Source organism: Callithrix jacchus, chromosome 13 (genome assembly GCF_049354715.1).
Source record: "Callithrix jacchus isolate 240 chromosome 13, calJac240_pri, whole genome shotgun sequence".
NCBI classification, from domain to species: Eukaryota; Metazoa; Chordata; class Mammalia; order Primates; family Cebidae; genus Callithrix; species Callithrix jacchus.
Window position 1 is genome coordinate 122,405,421 of NC_133514.1, and position 22,712 is coordinate 122,428,132.

A 22,712-nucleotide genomic window follows, 5' to 3' on the forward strand; every position below is an offset into this window, starting at 1 on the left:
GAAACATTTTGTATTCCCATTAGCAGTGTCTGAGGGTTATGATTTCTCTACATTCTTGAAAACACTTGTTTTTGTCTGTCATTATCAGCCATTGCAGTAGGTGTGAAGTGGGGCCTCACTGTAGTTTTGGTTTGCATTTCCCCGATGACTGATGGTGATGAGCATCTTTTCCTGTGCTTATCGGCCACCTGTATATCTGTTTTGGAGAGAGGTGTATTCAGATCCTTTGTCCATTTTCAATTGGGTTGTGCGTGTTTTTTTTAAATACAGTCTTGATCTGTTTTCCAAGCCGGAATGCAGTGAGGTGATCTCGGCTCACAGCAACTTCTGCCTCTCAGACTCAGGCCATTCTCGTGCCTCAGCCTCCTGAGGCTGGGATTACAGGTGCCCACCACCACACCTGGCTAATTTTTGCATTTTTAGTAGTGACTGGGTTTTGTCATGTTGGCTAGGCTGGTCTCAAACTCCTGACCTCAAGTGGATCTGCCTGCCTTGCTCTCCCAAAATGCTGGGATTACAGGCCTGTGCCCCCATGCCTGGCTGGGCTGTCTTTTCTATTGCCATGAATATTCTTTACATATTCTGAATACGAGTCTCTTATAAGAAACATGACTTACAAATGCTTTCTTCCATTTTGTGAGGGGGTTCTGTTCATTTTCTCAATAGTGTTCATTGATATACAACAGGTTTTAATTTGATGAAGTCCAACTTACTTAATTTTTCTTTTTTGCTTGTGCTTTTGGTGTTATATTTAAGAAATTGGCCGGGCGCGGTGGCTCACGCCTGTAATCCCAGCACTTTGGGAGGCTGAGGCGGGTGGATCATGAAGTCAAGAGATCGAGACCATCCTGGTCAACATGGTGAAACCCCGTCTCTACTAAATATACAAAAAATTAGCTGGGCATGGTGGTGCGTGCCTGTAATCCCAGCTACTCTGGAGGCTGAGGCAGGAGAATTGCCTGAACCCAGGAGGCGGAGGTTGCAGTGAGCCAAGATTGTGCCATTGCACTGTAGCCTGGGTAACAAGAGCGAAACTCCATCTCAAAAAAAATAAAAAAAGAAATCATTGCCTAATTCAAAGTCACATCCCTATGCCATTCTAAGTAAAGCATCAAATAACATGATCTGCTGCTCTGGTAAAAACAAGCAAACGAAAAACCAGAAACACGTGTGTCACCATACGCTTGGGGCCGGGCTTATGAGAACATTTCCATCGGCCTTGGAGAAGAGAGCCCTAAATCCCAGGCACTATTAGAAGCTGTCTGGGACCAGCATGATATAAAAGTGAACGAACCAACTACCCACTGTAGAAAGTCCTAATTTAAGAAATTAAGTACTATCATGTTTAGTGACCAGGTTCCCAACATCATGAGCATGTGAGGCACACCAGGAAGCATGTTTGGGGCTGTGGAAAGTTTGTCACGGAGGACAAAGACAAGACTCAGAACTACAAGGGCAGGGGTCATGGCCAGACACCAACCCAGCCTGCTTGAAAAGGGGCAAAGCAGCTGCGCGTGGTGGCTCATGCCTAAACTTGGCACTTTGGGAGGCTGAAGTGAGTGGGTCATTTGAAGTCAGGAGTTTGAGAGCAGCCTGGCTAACACCGTGAGACATCGTCTCTACTAAAAATGCAAGAATCAGCTGGGTGTGGTGGCACACGCCTGTGATCCCAGCTACTCGGGAGGCTGAGGGAGGAGAATCGCTTGAATCCAGCAGGTGGAGGTTGCAGTGAGCCGAGATTGAGCCACTGCATTGCAGTCTAAAAAAAAAACCAAAAAAAAACCCAAAAAAGGGCAAAGGCTGGGGAGACACCACCTAGAAAGGGGAAGAAGGCAAACACCGATGCTCTTCTTTTCTTCTGTTAAATGAGTTTCTTCAAACAATGGCTCTTTCCTAAAAACCCCTCAAAGTAAAAATAAAGCAAACTCAGACACACTTTTCTCTGCCAAAAGGTAATGGTGCCTCAGTTAGAGGTGGCCGCGGAACTGCTCCCCAGCGAGTTTGCTAAGCCCCCTTGAAAGCACAGGGCTATTGCCTCACAGAAGCCACTGTGTTGTTAGTCCTGGGGAAGTTTCCAGGTCACAACAGGTCACTAATGCCCAAATTTCCTTGGCTTTGTGGCTTTAGGATGCAGGGAAAGGCAATCAGTCTGTAGAGTTAGGGAAGCTTAGCCTAATCCCAGAGCCACCATCTACTGCCCGGACCAGTTCTGAGCCCGGTGTTAATATCTATAAAATGGGATGCACCACCTTCACTCCCACAGGGCTGCTGTAAAACCCCAAGGCTGTGCCTAGAGCCCTCACCTTCTGCACTGCAGCAAGTTCAAAGCCAAGCCTATTCTTTCCAGGCCCTGCATCCCACCAGGTCCACAAACCAAGGGCTGAAATGGGGGATGAGCTCCCACCTCCTCAGGCAAGTCCCAGAGGCTCCATAAAACTTTTCCACCCATTTCCTCCTTGGTCCCATACCTTGAGGCCAATGAGAACTTCCTTTGACAGAGTGGGCAACTGAGGCTGGAGGCTGGTAGGTGACAGCAGGGTGACAGACACTCCTGGGCTCAAAGTATCCTCTCATCTCAGCCTCCCAAAGTGCTGGGATTGCAGGCATGAGCCACCGTGCCTGTGCTTCTAATCAAGTTTTCCACTATGTCCACCTGGAGGAACCCGACACACTGAGAAAGGACTGATGGATGCAGCCCACATTTCATTTATACTCAGGGGTAACAGCAGGACCCAGGTGCTCTGACTCCTATACTGGGTGATGCAGGAGGATAATCTCCCAAAGCCCACACCCCTTTGCCAAAGTAAAAAATGTTCATTGTAAAACTCAGACACAATCTCTCATGCATTTGTCCTTTCATTCCTAACCAATGCTCAGGGAGAGCACCCAACACAGGTGAGGCCTTCTCCCACATGCTGGGATCAGAAGACTAGAGAAAATGGATTAAACAAAGCAGAAAGAAAATTCCCATAATCCTTCTTCCTAACAGTCTAGTACACACTTCCCCAGACTATTGAGTGCAACTTACACACACTAGATAGGAAACGCACACTTTAATAACCGTTGTGTTGCTAAGTATGAACACAATGTGTGTCTTAGCTCCAGCTGCCATAACAAAATACCATAGATGGCATAGCTTAGAGTACACACATTTACTTCCCACAGTTCTGAAGGCTGGAAAGTCTAAGATCAGGGTCTGGCACGGTCAGTTTCTGGCGAGGGCTCTCTTCCTTGCTTGCAGACAGCTGCCTTCTTCCTGTATCCCCACATGGCAGGGAGACAGAGATCTCTGGTGCCTACTCCTCTGCTTATGACACAATCTGATTGGGTCAGGGCTTCATCCTTATGATCTAAGTTATCCTTCATCACCTCCTAAAGACCCTGTCTCCAGATACAGTCATACTGAGGGCTAGGACTTCGGGGTAACACGATTCTGCGCACTACACACACTGTTTTATAGCCGTTCTCTTGCTGAGCACATCTGAGTCACGTTCTCTGTCAGGGCACATCCCTCCTTCCACCACTGCAGGGACGTGCCTCTAACTATTCAGCCCCTAGCAGGTAGGTGTTTGGGCTTTTGCCAAATGTTCGCCATCACAAAATAACACCACAGTGAACAACCATACAGACCCGCCACTGAGCTCCAGGGTGGTCACTTCCTAGATGCAGGACTGCTGTGTTTTACATTAGTGTTTTCTGAGGGACACTCTCAGGCTTGTTTCTGTGAGATTCTGCAGATGGTACCTCTAAATCCAAAACCTCCAAATGTCCACCAGTTCCAGTCACATTGGAGGTGAGTGCCCTGCTGGGATGTCATGCTGGTAGGAGGGTGGCAAGTCCTGAGGGTCTTCCTGGAGGAGATGGCTTCCGAAAGGGAGAAGAGGCTGGCTGTACCCTGAGGGTCTGTGGTGTGGTGACCCAGAGGTGGAGGAGGAGAGAGCTCTAAGAGCCAGGATGAAGAGAGAAAGGTGGGGATAGGGGGCAACTGATATTTCTTGAGACAGAGAGAAATTCACATTTTTTCCCCAGAAAGTATCAGTGGTATAGAGAAGCACGTTAAAGAGGAGGGAATAATATTATAAAATAGGAACTGGGGCAGACAACTCGATCAGGGTTAAAGTGTGCACATGTGCTTCTCATCAAGTTTTTCCTTGTATCTCTACCTGAAAGGACTCAACTCACTAAGAAAAGCCTGATGGACACATCCCACCTTTACTTTACACTCAGAATATATACACAATTTTCAAAACCAGTACCTCTTTATTTCAACTCCAGACCTAATGTCCAAGTAAGTGCCAGCTTACAGTGTATAATTCCTACTCCCTTCAAAATTAAAAACAGAAAGAAGGCCCTGGAGCCGCCACACAGCAGCTGGTCCTGGGTCTCAGCTTCCACTCAGGTCTCAGCCTCAAGAGAAAGGCAGACGATAGTTAATGTTGGCCAGGGTGGGGAGAAGGGCCGCAGTTTGCTATGGAAGGGGGTGGAGGCAAAGACTTCTTTGTGGAACTGGAAGGGAAAAATGGGAAGGAATAAAAATACAAACCAGCCTTAAAGAAAGCCTCGGGCCGGGCACGGTGGCTCACGCCTGTAATCCCAGCACTTTGGGAGGCCAAGGCGGGTAGATCATGGGTCAAGAAATCGAGACCATCCTGGTCAACATGGAGAAACCCCGTCTCTACTAAAAATACAAAAAATTAGCTGCGCACGGTAGTGCATGCCTGTAATCCCAGCTACTCGGGAGGCTGAGGCAGGAGAATTGCCTGAACCCAGGAGGCGGAGGTTGCGGTGAGCTGAGATCGCGCCATTGCACTCCAGCCTGGGTAACAAGAGCAAAACTCCGTCTCAAAAAAAAAAGAAAGCCTCCCCCCACATTGCCTGCTGTGCAGCCAAGGCCAAGCTCCCAACAGGGCAAACAGCTCACTAAAGTGGAAAAATGCTCCCCGCTGGTACTGCAGCCATCACAGGCAAAACATGATCTATGTAAACAGCTCTTCACGATCCTTAAAAAACAAACAGGACACACACATACACACACACAATAAATTGCAGTCCACGTGGGGTGTGTGCACACGTGTGCACACACCCCCGCATGGGATAAGTCAGTCCAAATGGGAAGCACACACAGATACACACACACACACACACACACACAATAAATTGCAGTCCACGTGGGGTGTGTGCACACGTGTGCACACACCCCCGCATGGGATAAGTCACAGTCCAAATGGGAAGCACACACAGAGATACACACACACACACACACGATAAATCGCAATCCAAATGGGAAATACACACACATGCGTTAGCACACACCCACGTGATAAATCACATCCCAAATGGGAAGCACACATACATATATACACACAAACACAAGATAAATCACAGTTCAAATGGAAAGCACACGCACAAGTACACGCACACATACACACACACACACACGGGATAGCCCAAATGGGAAGCACATAGAGATATACACACAAACACACACACACACACAGAATAAATCAGTTCAAATGGGAAGCAAACACATATGCAAAGACACGTGCATGCACACACACACACACACACACACCCCACAGCCCAAATGGGAAACACATACACATGGGATACATGGCCCAAATGGGAAGCACACACAGAGATATACACACAAACACACACTCACACAAACACAGGATAATCACAGTTGAAATGGGAAGCAGACACACATGCATGCAAACACACACATGGGATAAATCAGTCCAAATGGGAAGCACACACATGCACATAAATGCGCACACATGGGATAAATCACAGCCCAAATGGGAAGCACACACAGATAGACACACACACAGACACACACACATACACAGGGTAAATCACAGCCCAAATGGGAAGCACACACAGATAGACACACACACACAGACACACACACATACACAGGGTAAATCACAGCCCAAATGGGAAGCACACACAGGTACGCACACACACACAGACACACACACATACACAGGGTAAATCACAGCCCAAATGGGAAGCACACACAGATAGACACACACATACAGACACACACACATACACAGGGTAAATCACAGCCCAAATGGGAAGCACACACAGATAGACACACACACACAGACACACACACATACACAGGGTAAATCACAGCCCAAATGGGAAGCACACACAGGTACGCACACACACACAGACACACACACATACACAGGGTAAATCACAGCCCAAATGGGAAGCACACACAGGTACGCACACACACACAGACACACACACATACACAGGGTAAATCACAGCCCAAATGGGAAGCACACACAGGTACGCACACACACACAGACACACACACATACACAGGGTAAATCACAGCCCAAATGGGAAGCACACACAGGTACACACACACACAGACACACACACATACACAGGGTAAATCACAGCCCAAATGGGAAGCACACACAGACACACACACACAGACACAGGGTAAATCACAGCCCAAATGGGAAGCACACACAGATAGACACACACATACAGACACACACACATACACAGGGTAAATCACAGCCCAAATGGGAAGCACACACAGATAGACACACACACACAGACACACACACATACAGAGGGTAGATCACAGCCCAAATGGGAAGCACACACAGGTACGCACACACACACAGACACACACACATACACAGGGTAAATCACAGCCCAAATGGGAAGCACACACAGGTACGCACACACACACAGACACACACACATACACAGGGTAAATCACAGCCCAAATGGGAAGCACACACAGATAGACACACACATACAGACATACACACATACACAGGGTAAATCACAGCCCAAATGGGAAGCACACACAGATAGACACACACAGACACACACACATACACAGGGTAAATCACAGCCCAAATGGGAAGCACACACAGATAGACACACACACACAGACACACACACATACACAGGGTAAACCACAGCCCAAATGGGAAGCACACACAGATATACACACACACAGACACACACAAACAGGATAAATCAGTCCAAATTGGAAGCACACACACGGGATAAATCACAGTCCAAGTGGTAAGCACACATACAAATGGGAAGCACACACACACATGTGCACACACACAGGATAAATAGCCAAAATGGGAAGCACACAGATATACACACACAGACATGTGTACATGCACACACATGCATGAACACATGGGATAAATGGCAGTACAAATGGGAAGTGCATGCACACACATGCATGGATAAATCGGCAGCCCAGATGGGAAGCACACACATGTACACATGTGGATGTGCACACATGCCCACCACACATGCATGAAATAAATCGCAGTCCGAATGGGAAGTGCATGCACACACACCTGCACAAGATAATCATATTCTAAATGGGAAGCACGTGTGTGCGTGTGCATGCACACACACACACAGAGGTATGGAATAATTGTGATCCAGAAAGACCACATATTGCCTTAGACAAGAAGCTTTCTTTCTGTGCTTGATTCTTCCAGATACAGCTGTGTTTTGCTCCTAAGATCCACTCACCACACGAGACAGTACAGGTGAGATGGGGAGACCTGCATTGCATCCCAATGTCTGTCCCAGTGGAGATATCATTGGAAAAGCTGCAGTGATCTCTATAAACATCTCAAACACCTGCTCCCAGTAGGTTCAGTGTTGCACCCTAGAAGGAGAACAGGTCTGACTCCTCAAGGAGATACCTCTGGCCCAGGCTTTGTAAACTTGTGCCTTCCAGCCAGACTCCTCCAGTGCTCAGTGTCTGTGGTTGCTGGGCTGAGGGGGCCCCATTCCTTCACTGGCGACTCCTGCTCCTGGCTGCACCTGCCCTTCCAACAGTGTCTTCCCTCAGGAAAGGCAGAATCCTCCAGCCTTCTGTGCCTGCATGCTGAGAACCCACAGAGAGGAGCATCCCCGAAGAATCCCAGCTTGCAGCCATCCTCCTTCAAGCCCATTTCCAGTGTCCAGTCTGGCTTTTTGGTCATTTTTGCTTTACGAATGCCTCCAAACATAGCACTTCGGTAAAACCATGTCCCAGCCCCCAGACTCCCTAGCAATGCTGGCTCTTGCCCCAGATGTTTCCTGCTAGGATGGGAGAGTGGAGCTCACAGAGTAGGAAGGAGTGCTACCTTCACATTGCACAGGTGTCTTTATCTACAGAACACACAAGGCAGAAAACAGACGTCCGCAAATCTGTGCAGACAGACACATGCCGACAGCATGGCAAGGTCGCCTCTCTTAGCCCTGCCCCATCACTTCCTCCCAGGTATAGGAACAGGTCAATCCAAAACAGCATGAAGGTTTCAAGTCAGTGGCTCCTATTCCAGGGAGGGAGTGAGAAAGGAAGAGCAGGAGACAGGCAGAAGAGCCTATCAGGTGGGTGGCGTCCTGCAGGGAGACAGAGAAGAACACGCCAGAGCCCAGGGAGAGCACTAACTGCCACCGACAATTTCCCATTTCATGCAATGCTTTTCAGAGACCAAGAAGAGAAGGAGCTTGTCACAAAGCGCCAATGGGAACTCACTGCCCACTCCTGAGACCTCCCAACGCACCAGCTGGTGAGCACCAGAGGCTGGCCCAGTACCCACAGCCAAGCTCACATGGTGTGGCCCACGGTGCCTTCACAGGAAGGGCCTGAGGGCTGGCTGCAGTCCGTTTTTTTTTTTTTTTCAGACTAGAGGGGAACATTTTCCCTTGGTAATCCCCTGGCGCTGAAGTCACCCAGGTGAGCCTCGGTGAAGAGGCCTCAGACACTCAGCAAGGCCCAGGGAGGATGAGCTCATCTCTGGCAGCTGGGCTGGCATGCCCCAGACTGCAGCAACATGCCCTCCCGCCCACGTCTGCTCCTGTGCCAGGGCGTGTCCTGCCTTTAACAGGCCACTGGCCCCCAAATCCACCACAGACGGCCGATGGATGTCCGTCACATGCCAGTGCCTCCCCGCACCCAGGAGGCTTGCTTCAGGGTCCCCTACGGGCCTGGACCCACGTGAAATCAGCTGTTCCATGCAAAGACATGCAGAACCAAGAGGAGAGGTGCAGGTAAGCTATTGGGAGCATGGGTTCCACAATGGTGTGGCCTTGCTACCGTCCCTGGCCACTGCCTGTGCCTTCTGGACAGCGACTTCAACTCCTCCTCAGTTGATGAGCACAGTGGCAGATCCCCACGCCATGGGTTGCATGCATGGCAGTCACCACCTCCACACCAAGTCCAAGAGCGAGAACTCTGCCGAGACACCATTATCATCAAAAGCAAATGGTTTGGGTAACGCAAAATCCAAAGTGATCCTAAAGTTTATGTTTTGGTTAGGAATACAATGGTCAAAGAACCGAAGCCACACGAAGCCGCCTGACTCATCTCAGAGGGGCTCCCGGCTGCCAGGAGCTACGCTGTAGCTGGTCTCACCTCTGTCAAGGGAGGCAGAGCCTGATGGGAGTGCCCCACTGTGCCTCGGAATGAAAATTCAGTGGTCTGCAGAGAGGACAGGAAAGGGGAAGCTAAATGTCCTGTGGAAAAGTGGCACAGAGGCCTGGCTGGGCAAACCAGGGCCTGAGCTCACTCCTGGTGATATACTCTCAGCAGCCCAAGTGGCAGAAGGGGCAAGGAGTGCCTGCTACCTGAGGTCTCTGCTTGGGAAGTTCCTGACAGGAGAGCCAGGCAGGGCGTGGGCAGCGACAGCTGGGGCTGGCAGGCAAGGACACGCAGTTGGGAGGGGCACAGCCAGCAGCACCTGGGAATGCGGCACCATGCTCACAGAGGCTCCACATTGCACTGGAGGAGGCTCTGCTCCATGGTGTATAACCTTCAGGTCTCATGGGGGCCCTCCCAGGACCAACCGAGCCAGTGCCAGGGGTCCTCGCTCTCTGCCAGCTGGGGCACACTGCAGCCCCTGGGTGTTTTCAGAATGCCAATCACATTCTCAAGCTTAACTGTCTCTGTGGCACTTTAGTGGTGAATGGCAGGGCTGCTCGCCATTCCCTGGAGGAAGTAAGTCTGACCACAGTTCCCGCCAGTGAGCTTGGCATAGGCACCATATGCTCCTGGGTCCCCCCTTGTACAAGCTTTGTGGGGGGCCAGACATCCACCTGCAGGTCCAGCCGTTCCTCATCACAACAGACAACCCACCACAGGGACAGCCACAACTCAGCCCCATGGTTCTGCTCCCAGTGACGTGGTCAATGTCTGGAGACATTCTAGTTGTCACAAGTTGGGGGACGCTCCTGGTATCTAGATGACAGAGGTCAGGAGCACCGATAAACAGCTCTCCATTTGCAGATGCCCCAGGAGGGAAATGTCCAGCCCATAGGTCAGCCGTGCTGAGGGTAAGAACCCTGGCCTCACATGCCCGTTTCCAGCAGGTTGGAAGGCGGTTCCTACAGAGTCAGGCTGTTCAAAGGCCTGAATCTCATTTGCAGTCTCCACATTAGAACATGGGCTGCGACTGGAGAAGGGAGATAAAGCCGAAGGGGAGATCTTTGCAAAACAAGCTGCAGATGAGCATGGAGAAGAGCAGAGCGACACACAGGGAGTGGAAAAGTACGCTGATCTTCCCAGCGGCTCTAAAGCAACAACCAAAAGACAAAAAACCACCAGCATCCTTTACAGCCACACAAATCTCCCTGGCTCTAACGGGTTTCAGGCAGAGATGGTTTCCCGAGGGCAGTGCCAGTCAGAATGGGTGGGGCAGGCCCCGGAGCTCTAATGGCCCCACGCTGAGTCCCCCATGGCTCAGCACGTGATCCTGCGTGTGGCACGCACAGCTCTAGCTTGTGTGCTGTGTGGTCATCCTCTCTCCAAGTCCTAGCCTGCTTCATCCTGCTTCATCAGTCTCTGAAGCTGAGAGACTCCCCTTGTTCATTCTGCAGACATTCGTTTGGCTTCAGCACCCACCGCTCCCCAGACCACAAAGGTATATGGGTTTAGCAAAACCCGTCATAATGATTTTTCTCTATCAAAAACAGCCCTACAATTTCTATACAACTTTTAAATAAAAACAAATGGAAAACACAATAAATAAACCCTCTAAATAAAGCTGTGGTATAAAGTTTAAATTCCCCAAGTCAGAAGTCAGTTGGATGTCTCTGTCTGAGCTGAGAGCACATGACATACAACAAAACCACATGGACACACACAACCCCAAATTATAATTCCAGTGTCCTGTGTGCAGTGACGACCGCACTGCTGAAAGCACTTTCACTCTTGTTTCTACAAACTTTCTTTTTACACATATGTGGGCAGTCAGAGTTCTGTTTTCCTTGGTCCTTTTTATTGTCCAAACTGGAGGAAATTAAGAGCCCACCCCAATGCATTTGCCTCTGATGTGAACAAGAAACACCAGGGCTTCAACCAGACGAGGGGCGTTTATGAAAACCCACAGCTAAGGTCACACTCAATGCCAAACACTGGGCACCTCCAACTAAGGTCAGGAACAAGACAAGGGTGCCCGCTCTTATCCCTTTGAGCCTAGGCGCTGGTCATATGGCAACTCTATGTTTGAGCCTCTGAGGAACTGCCAGGCTGCAGTGAATCCACGTGATCTCACAGAGTCATACGCGAGTATTCACGGCGGCATCATTCATGGTGGCCAAGAGGAGCAAACAACCCCAATGTCCATCAACTGATGAACAGATGAACACAGTGTGGTCTGTCCATACAGTGGGGTCTCACTCAGCCACAAGCAAGAGACAGGCACTGAAACAGGCCATGACACGGATGAGCCACACCACAGATGACAACACAAATGATCCATGACACGAATGAGCCACCACATGAATGATCCATGACATGAGCCATAACACAGATAACACCACAGATGAGCCACTAAAGCATCCGAGTGAGCCACTCACTTACGCTGAGTGAGAGAAGCCAGGCACACAGACCATGGACTGTATAATTCCTTTCATGCAAAATTTCCAGAACAGGAAAATCGAGAGACAGAAAGCAGGTTAGAGGTTCCCGGGGCTGGGGGTTGGGGGGATGGGGAACGACCACTTAACAGGCACAGAGACTTCTCTTTGGGGTGATGAAAATGCCCTAAAACTGACTATGGCATTGGCTGCACAACTCTGAACACACTAAGAAACACTGGATTGGACAAGTTAAATGGCTGGATGCTGAATGATGTCTCAATAGAGCTAAAGAATAAGATGGCTCCTTCCAGCTTTGCAGAAACCTAACTGCTAGTCCCACAAACTTGCCCTCCTAGTTGCTGCAACCTTGAATGCCTTCCTAAGAATGAGAGATTTGTGAGAGCCTAACCTTTTCCCTGCTTTTAATCTACTCCTTCAGCAAATTAGACTAAAATCAACATTAATGAATTACGATCTGAAATGTTTACCTTTCCTATATCATCTAAGGGGAGTTACCAGCATGCCCCTTGCTATGTCCTGGGTGCCTTCATATATTCTGCTCTTTAAGCAGGTCACCTTTTACCATTTCCCAGGATGAGGGCCTCGCCAGTGCAGGGGACAGGTTGCCACCAGGAGGCTACCGATGGCTGCACGGGCTGGTCCGAACCGCAGTGGGGACAGCGGCCGGAGAGTGTGGCTGGGAAGCCTGTGCAGCATGCAGACACTGGGGTGGTGTCATGAACCATGATGAACTGACTTATGATATATTTCTCAACACAGTGGCCAGACATTTTTGTTCTTTTTTCTTCTGACAACTTTGGGTTGCTTCCATTTTTGTCACAAACATGGAGCTTTCAGTCATCCCAGACACTTCTGCCCTGGCTTCTGTGCAGTACTTCACGGCTTTGCAGAGCGACGGAGCAGTACTTGGAGGATGAACCCCAACCCGTCTGCCTGTATTTTCAGCCCGTGGCAAGACAGAAGGAAGAGTGACAGGAAGAGCCAGCAAATCACCACAGCTGTGGGGCACTATAATGCACAGGCCCTTGCTTCTAGGTGCCCTCGGTGATTTGCCAAAGTTGTTTCAGTAACTCTGACGGCACCTTCATCAGATAGCAACTAAGATGAACACAAAGCAGGAGAAATTAAGGGAGCACATTCAGGACTGACTCAAGTCTGGACTATCAGTAAAGAGATCAGTTTTCTGGTCCCTCGAAATCCACGGTTTTAGGAAAGTTCTGTCATCCTGGCAGCTCTGAGAGCCGCAGTCTTCAGGCCTAAGCCTCCACCACTGCCTGCTCTCAAGCGTCCACTCAGCCTGCCGACCACCTGACTCTGCTTCCCCGTCCTGCATGGCTGTGGACATGAGGCCTCCTTCCACATGGAGACACGTCTAAGGGGCAGCGGCTCTGCCCCGACTGCCACCGAACAGCTCAGGAGACGCATCTAAGTCACATCAAGATCTAATGAGACAACAACCTGTCTGCTGGAGCACCGGAAGGAGGTGAAAGCACTGGTGGGAACATAAACAAAACCAGATGACTCTGCCAGGCTTATCCCCAGGGACACTTTCTCAGCTTGACTGTGGCGATAGACTCCCAGTGGGAACCAGCAGTGCGCTGAGGATGGGGTTGAGCTCAGACAGTGCCTAACCCCGCAGCTGTGCGAGGCAACCCCTTTATCCTCCAGGGTTTGCCTTGGGCTGCAGTCATGCCACTCAAGGGTAACTGCTCTTTCTGAGATGTTAGAAAATCATGCAGTCTACAACTAACCGAAACATCCTGTACTCTCTAGGTTCTCAGCCTGGGTATTTTCCAGTACAATACTGCACACGCTGACTTTGGATAGTGGGAATCTGGTAAGTGTGATGTGCCCTGCTGGGAGGAGTGGATCATTCCCTCAAGCATACAGGTGGCACACTCACAGGGTCTCTCACATATCTTCAGAAGGTGATTTAATTTTTTTTTTTAAGAGGCAAAGTCTTACTCTGTTGCCCAGGCTAGATGTGAACTCCTGGGCTCAAGCCAACTTCCTGCCTCAGCCTCCTGAGTAGTTGGGACTATAGGCATGCACCATCATACCTGCCTAAGCTTTAATGTATTAAGAAGTAATTTAAAAATTAGTATGAATGAAATTAACTTTTGTTGTCTTTCCTTTCTAGTTAAATTTGGAGCCAACATCACCTGAATGTCATACAACCTAGACGAAATTATTCCAGGCACATGACCAGCAGCCCTGGAACACAAGGGACACACACATGTTCACACCCTCACACACATATGCACTATCACACACACACCCACCCTCCCACACGCATACACCCCTACACACGCATGCACCCCACATGCATGCACTCTCACATATGCATGCACCATCACACACATGCACCCATACACACACACACAACCTCACACATGCCTGCACACCCTCACACTCATGCAGCCACACGCACACACATGCTCACACCCTCACACATGCTTACACCCTCACACATGCTCGCACACCCTCACATAAACCCATGCATGTGCATGCACTCTCACATACACCCTCACATATGCACCCCCACATATCCCCAAACACAAGCACCCTCACACACATGCACCCTCACACAAGCATGTATCCTCACGTGTATTAAGCACTCATACACACTCCTTATACACGTATGCATCCACACATGCATGTACCCTCACATATGCTTGCATACACTCACGCTCACATGCCCTCACACACGCTCACACATGCTTGCACCCTTACACATGCATACACCTCAACACATGCTCATACACCCTCACATGCATGCACCCTCACACACAAGCATCCTCATACACACATACACCCTCACACGTGCATTCACCCTCACACACAAGCATCCTCACACACATACACCCTCACACATGCTTGCACACTCACACATGCATACATCCTCACACCCTCACATGTGCTCACACTTCACATGAATACACCATCACACACATGCATCCTCACACAAGCATGTACCCTCACATGTATTAAGCACTCATACACACTCCTCATACACATATGCATCCACACATGCATGTACCCTCACATATGCTTGCATACACTCACGCTCACATGCCCTCACACACGCTCACACACCCTCACACATGCTTGCACCCTTACACATGCATACACCTCAACACATGCTCATACACCCTCACATACACCCTCACACGCATACACCCTCACACACAGGCATCCTCACACACACACCCTCACATGTGCTCACACTTCACATGAATACACCCTCACACATATACCCTTACACATGCACCTTACACATGCATACACCCTCATGCATAAACTCATACATGCTCACGCACCCTCACACATGCATACACCCTCACATGCTGCACCCTCACACATGCACGCACACACAGCCCTTGCACACACCCCCAAGGATGTACACACACACATCTGTGCACACACACACATAGCTGCAGCTCTCAGTTGATGTGATAATTGAGGGGTACACATGATCACATGTGATATGCAGCCAAGTGCTAATCAGCATTTTGTCTGTAGCTGCTGTTCCTCCAGTTTTAAAAGTAACATAAAATTTTACCCTCTGCTCCTCAAATCTGCATGCTAACCAGTATTTTGTCATCTTTTCTGATCTTCAGAATCACCTTAAGAAATCAAGGAAGATGCGTGTGAGAATTGTAGTGAAAAAATAATAATAAAATCAAGGAAGAATCCACTAAGAGTTACTCTAACGGCCTGATGCCAGTGGGGCTGCTCCCAAGGACATGGGGCTGCCTGCTTCAACTTGTTCTCTGGCCCTGGAAGGTCAGTGTCCTGCTTTGCACGACTGAGGGGATGGTGCACATGGGTGGGTACTGTCAGGTTCTCCCCAGCAGACTCCCTCCTAGTAAGAAATACTCTTGGAACACTGGGCTGAACTGTTTCTCACATTTTGCTTCAGAGTGGACAGAGCTGTGTTCCTCAGGCTAGACATGAGGCATATGTGTGGGAAGGATTCTACCAACTGTGGACACACGTGACCAACGCGAGCTTCAGCAAGGGGGACACACAGCATCCGCAAAGCAGCCCTCAGTACAGCTGGGCTGCTCCGGTTAGATTTAGTTGTGAATCACCACAACTCAGGCATTGTGCAAGAGTCACGAGGAACAGAGGAGACTCCGGCCCCTTCCCTCTTGGTGTGTATGGGCCCCCTGTCCACCTCTGGCTCTCCCATGCTGTACCCACATCACCTACTGTGGGAGCAGCACCTTTCTTCACTTGTGGGCTTCACCCCAGCCCATGGATGACCACTGCTGCCCTGTAAGATGCTTTGCAAGGTCAGGCACAGTTCTGAGAGATTGCCACATAGGTTCTGAGAAATGCATCAACAGGCGACTGGTTGTCACACAAACATCCTAGAGCTACCTGGAGTAGCCCATTGCTTTGCGACAACACACCCACACAATGTGTTACTGTGCTGAATATACTAGGAACTGTGACACAACGGTGGCTATCCGTGTATCTAAATACTTCTAAACATAGACTGTGCAGTAAAAATAAAATCTCATGGGACAACTACTGCCTATGTGGTGGTCACTGATGAAAATGTTATGTGTTGCACGACTGTACTCAATGTTAGAAGTGAGATGCCTTGGACACAGTAATATCCCTCTCATTTTACAGTATTTCTATCCCTCCTCAGTATCTGCTACAGTTTAATTAGATACTACTTTGTTTAATTATGTGACCCTTCTCGGGGCCCCACCCTGACGACTCCTAAGGCCCTGGAGGTGGCCTTATCTCACTGTCTGCATTAGGGACTCAGATTCAAAGAGTGAACTTACATGGGTGTCTTGGGGAACAGAGACTTGGATTCCAGTGCTGGTGTCTCTTCCAACAACAACACTTTCTTGAGGAGCACAGATGGTCCTGGGCACCTCCTCGGGGTCCCTTCCATTTGCAATTCCTGTCCCGGGCAGCAGAACTTCTGATGGCCCCAAACCTGGCAGGACCCTCTAGTAATGAACAACAGAAAGAGACCCCTGCTGCTTTGCAGCCCACTAACCTGTGCAGGTACCTGAACCTGACTGGGCCAGCACAACCACTGCAGCCCTCTTCAGATGCCCAGTTGACAAGAGGAAGGGTCTCTCCATTTCCCCGCCTATTGCTCTTGAGTTTTTAAGATGAAGGAAAAAGAGGAAACATGGGCCCCTAATTTCCTACACAGATGCAGGGCAGAGTTCACACAGCCTCTCATGGGTTTGCGTCTCAGGAGATGGGCAGCTCCTTGGCCAGTTGCCCTGGTCTGGGATGGCTAGTAGAGCAAGTGACAGGCACTTGGGAGAAACCAGCCCATGGGATGACCTTGTGGGGAGGTCAGGCATGTGCAATCCCTATCATTTCCCCATGTTCATGAGGGTGGTGTGGACTTGCTGGGGCATCTGAACACAAGAGTGACCTCAGGTGTGAGTGCGGACATGGGAAAAATAGCGCCCGTCAGAGGCAGCAGGGCAGGCGTTGCCCAGCCTGGGCTGCCTGTCACACTCTGGGGCAGAGAACCCAGTTCTAGGGGCTGTCCGCGTGTCACTTCCACCCCAGATCTGGATTCATGGCCTGGTTGTGATTCACCCTGTATTTATACAACACTACAGCAGTCAGCAAAGAGCACAACTGTAATTGAAACAACCAAAAATAACCATTGGCAGAAAAGCCCATATTTAGAGAAGACCTCCTTCAGCAATTCCCATGGCCAGCATTCAAGACCAAATTTTGCCAGCACATCAAACCAACGGTTTTCTTCTTTCTTTTCAAAGGGTATCTCAGAAGCCCAACAAAGAGGCCTGGGGCATATCAACGTGGTCCCCCTTGGACTGGCCACTGGTCCCTTCCTAACTCAACCAAGGGTCACTGCCCTACCCCAGCCGTGGGACCATATCTCTGGATGATAAGCCGAGTCCTACACAAACACAAAGTAAGCTCTTTCTAGCAGAGGACACGAGGCAAGTGCTCCTGGGGCTCCTCAAGGGGCCAGCCTGAAATACCAATGGGCAAAACACCCTTTTTCCTCCTAGTCCACCAAAAGGACTGCTAACTCCAGATGTCATCTCTTACCCACTAACACACACCACGTCAGAAGCCCACCAGGCCGGGCAGGTCACCCTAGCCCCACAGTCCTCCCTGTTTATCTCCCTGCCTGGCTCACAGACCCTTTAGACATGAACAGCTTTAAGCATGCCCCTGAGAGTCCCCCGTCAGTTGCTGGGGCTCTTCTTTCACCTCCAGATGAGACCATCCCTCTCCTTCCAGAGAGAAGGTCAAGCACCAAGCAGAACTCATCAGTTTCTAAACATCCAGATAGAGTTCAAAGCCAAATGAAATACTATCAGAGGAATTTTTAAACAGCTGGCTTGAGATACCGTGTAGGATATGATTTATCTACCAAAGAGCTCACTATCTTAAAGTGTACAATTCAGTGCTTTTTAGTATATTCAGGATTGTGCAACCACCACCACTGCCTAATTCTGGAACATTTCACCACCTCAAAAAGAAACCCCAAAGCCATTAGTCACTCCCCATCCTCACCTCCTCACCCCAAGAATGCGACTTTCAATAGGTTCATAGATTATTCCAGAGTCTATTCATGCAACTTACAAGTAAAAGGGAACACAAATGCTTCTCCTCTCCTTTTATTATACGGGTCATGTATCATACACACCATTCTGCCCGTGTTTTCCACTTAGTATTTTTAAGAGCTTGGATTTTAAAAAAGAAGCAAGTCACCTTCCTGACATTTCTCAGAAGCTGTCTAGTGTACCAGCAACAATCCAGGCTCACGTAGATGAACCCACAGGAGGCCAGGGGAGGGTCCTGAGGGCAGAGCCTCCTCGGACGGGCAAACTCTGGCAGGGCTGAGAGGGCTACTGTGTACATTGCTTCTTGTCCAGAGTTTGTTCCCAAAAGGCACTCTGTAGTCCAAGGAGGCGTCCCTTTAGGCCTCTGACTTGTGGGCCTGATGTGCACAGGCCCATTATTCCACCCCTGACCACCTGAACACACAGCTGCTTCTCCACCCTTAAGTCCAGCTGTGGGGAGGAGGTGTGGAAGCAGGCCCAGACACAGATCCTGGTCTGTCATCTGATGGCCACGTGGCTCTGAAAAGTCACACAGCCTCTCCAGGACTCATTTTTGTCCTATATAAAAAGGGCGGCCACCCCTACCTCTGAGAGGAGGTATTGAAGACCATGGACTTGAGGAGTGGAGGGCAGGTGGGCAGCTATTGGTATACGGTGGGCTTAGGAGGCCTACGAGAGAATGCCTCCGACTCCTCTGTGAGGCCCTGCAGCCCTCGGAATTCTTTCTTGGTCTCCAGGCAATGAAACAAAATCGCCGTACGTGAGCAGGAAACAGAGCTCATTAAATCCCATCCTGAAACAACAGACCCAGAACCTATTTGCCCAAATTCTCTGTGAAGTGTGCTGGGTTCCTCCATCTCCCTCCACCTACAGCCCTGGGAACAACCCACAGGGGCCAGGCATTCTGGAGGCTCCATGATACTCTTCTCATCTAACTGTAAAACAACTGTGGCAGCATCAGCATGTAAGAATCCACTGGCTCCATAACACCAGGTAGATGAGTATTTTAACAGTAACAAAGGGTAAAGCAGAAGTAATTTTAATTTCAGAAGTGCCTGGCAACAGGCAGGAAGGTCAGTGAAGGCTCATTCAAGGGCTTCATCAGCATATCCCAGGTATCTCTAGAGGATCCAGAGCTGAGTACCTGTTAACCTCAGACTGGCCACCTCCCTAGGACCTGCAGAAGAAAATGTTGGGGCAGCTCCCTGGCCACAGCCAGGCCTGGCAGGGCTGCACAAAGCGATGCCTTTGTAGAATTCTTATCTTTTTTTTCCCCTCCTCTCTGTATGGTTCTTTGGGCTTTATCAAATCCCACTCAGATTGTGACAGGGTCATTACACTCTGAGTACTGACTGTAGCACCAGGAGCCCCCATGTGTGTCCCTGGGCAGTGATATGGAGACATAAATTTTCTGCCACAGATGATAGGTTGCAGGCAGCTCAGACATATGAATTCCTACTGGTTCTTTCATCTGCTTACAAGAAATTTTCTTGAAAAATATTTTAACCATTTAGGTTTCGGTCTATAGGAAAACCAAGTCTACGAGGGCCTATGCCACAATTCAAATATATTTGTCAGACACTTAAGTGGAAGCCTTAGACTCAGTCCAGCTGGGTTTTTGGTTCCTCACCTGTAAAGAAGAAAGCTAGTTTGGATGACATTTAAAATTCCTTCAATTTCAGAGTCCTGTGATTTTAACATAGCAGGAGACTCAGTGTTTATTAACTAAATGTGCTTAGACGTATACATGTGATAATAAGGGTAGCCGGAAAGAATCATTTGTTGGAAAAACTGTTTAGGTTAGAAAAGACTTGTTCCAAGGTAGGGATTTATTTCCCAGCGCTAACAAACCGGCCTCCAAAGCCAAATCTAAAATTGGTCAAAGGTATCTAACTCTATCGTGATGATTCTGACCATCAAAAACGTGCTTTTTTCATGTTTTCAATGTACAAGGTCAGGGCTAACCACAGAAATAGTTTTCATTTGATTACTAAGGAGTCACTAAAAATCCTGGAAGGTGTTGGGGTCAAAAGGCGGAGACTGCACATTCTCTACAAGACACGGTATGATGGTGGCCCCTTTGTTTATTCCTAAGAAGCAAGAACATCAATGAACACTCTCCTTTAGTGGTCTCTGAGCCGAGCCTGAGGTGGGGCATACTGCAGGCAGAGGGGCCATCTGGCCTCAGCTCCAGACCCCAGGGGGCCTTGTTTAGCTGCCACTTGGGAGCAGATCTGTTTTGGAGCCCTTAGGTGAGGCCTCAACGGAATGCCAGCTCTAACTGGAGCCACTGCCCAGTGGGAGCCCAGGTGACGGGGACAGCAGATGCTACAGTGGGAACCTAAAGGTCCACAACTGCCTAGGCAGCCCCGGGGACCTGAGTGGGGCTGTCACAACACACTGAAGGGTACACTGTACTTTGTAAGCCTCGCAGTGGTCCAGAACACCAAAGACAAGGTAGGACAGAGGGAAGAAGAATAAGAGTGAAAGAAAAGCACACCTGGCCTGGAGATGAGGGTCAACTAGTCCCAAATCTCCACTGTTCAACATCTCCGCCTCACAGTCCCCGCACCGTGGGCCGGGACCCTCCTGGTTTGCTGGCCGTGGTGGCCTGGCTGTCAGACCTCCCCTCACTCCCATGTGGAGGGTGGAGCAGAGGTGTCTGCAGGGAAGCTGCTCTGCAGCAACGTCTGGTGGATGAAGCACCAACATGTCCGAGTCCTCCTGGCCCCTGCTGCCAACATGTAAACATAGCACAGAGGACCAACATCTCGAGAGAGAACTCGCTTTCTAGTTCAGAAAGGCCCCAAGCAGGTGGTGACTTAGGCCTCTGAGCTGTGCTGTTTCCTAAGGAAATTTAACTCAGAGACCCACCCGAAGCCCAAGAGGCACAGCCCCTCCTCAGCACCAATGCCAGTGCCACAGAAGGCTTGCTCCTGACTCCCGACATCCTCCTCACCCCAGGTCCTGGGAGCCTCTGGCCTGGGGTATGGTCAGTGCACAGTAGCTAGGAGCAGCAGCCAGGGGAGGAGGGTCAGCCTCACACCTGGCCTGGGGAAGGGTCCAGGAGCTCCCCAGAGACTCGACAATTCCATCAGCAAGGAAAGAAAATTCTTTCATAAGTGATTTGCTTTTTGAAAAAGTATTAATTCCTCACCCTTTGATCTGAAATTTCTAGCAAGACTATAGACACATCAGTTATAAACACGCCCCAAAGACATTTTATAGAAATTTATACTTATAGGTACAGAGCTGCTTTCTGGAGTTTGACTTCAATGCAACAAAAAGACAGAACGCTTTAATAGGTACAGAGTTTCAGTTTGGGAAGGTTAGAACATTCTGGAGACAGATGGTGGTGATGTTTGTACAATGTTCCTAAGGTACTTAATGCCCCTAAACTATATACCTGAAGATCGTTAAAATAGTACAATCTACATTACAAATATTTTACCAGTATAAAAAGTAAGGCATTCATCTTTGATACTGCTTAACGTCTTGGGTGTGGACACTCTCCTCCACCCCAGCCACCCCCACCCCCCAAGCAAGTGGCTCCGAGTGGGACGCTGAGGAGTGCTGGTAGGAAGGTGGCAATGCCCAGCATCCCGGCCCTACGAACCACCACCGAGGAGTAAATAGCTCCAGCTCCAACGGCACCTCTCACTCCCAACTCTGTGTGTATGCGTCAAGTGTTACAAAAACAGTCGGGGTTTCTGGGAGCCTGGGTACAGGTAGGATGTGCTGCACAGGGTGACCTCCAGGCTGAATCATTTTCCAACAGGAGAGGATGGAAAGTACAGAGATATGGGGCAAAAACAGGAAAAGAAACTGCTGTGCAAGAGGAAATCCAAATCTTGCTTACGTTTCTGGAAAAGAAAAAAGTTCACAGTGGAAATTTTTATGTCTCTGGACTCCAAACTAATATCATTTAGAAATGATATAGGTATATCATTTCTAAAATGAGCCATTTTTCATTAATGCACTACTGAATAGGGATTCTCCTGGCCACAGAAAAACATGGCCTTAGTGTGACAGTGGCAGTAAATCAATCCTTGGTTCTGAGCACTGGCAAGCAAAGTGTGAACCCGTTACTGTGAGATGCACCCCTGTCGCTACCTCTGCACCCCCATACAAAGGGGCCAAATGAGCCCTCACTCATGGATACATGAACTAAATTGCACTGAGAACTATATTCACAATGTTTGGCCTGTCTTGAAGCATCAGTGCCATCAGGTGTAAAAG

At 49.3% G+C, this 22,712-nt stretch overlaps 1 protein-coding gene across 1 annotated transcript in view; it reads right to left on the bottom strand.

Moving 5' to 3' along the window:
• Nucleotides 1-22,712, bottom strand: part of PARD6G (par-6 family cell polarity regulator gamma) — a 96,193-nt gene that overhangs the window by 16,414 nt on the left and 57,067 nt on the right. The window lies entirely within an intron of this gene.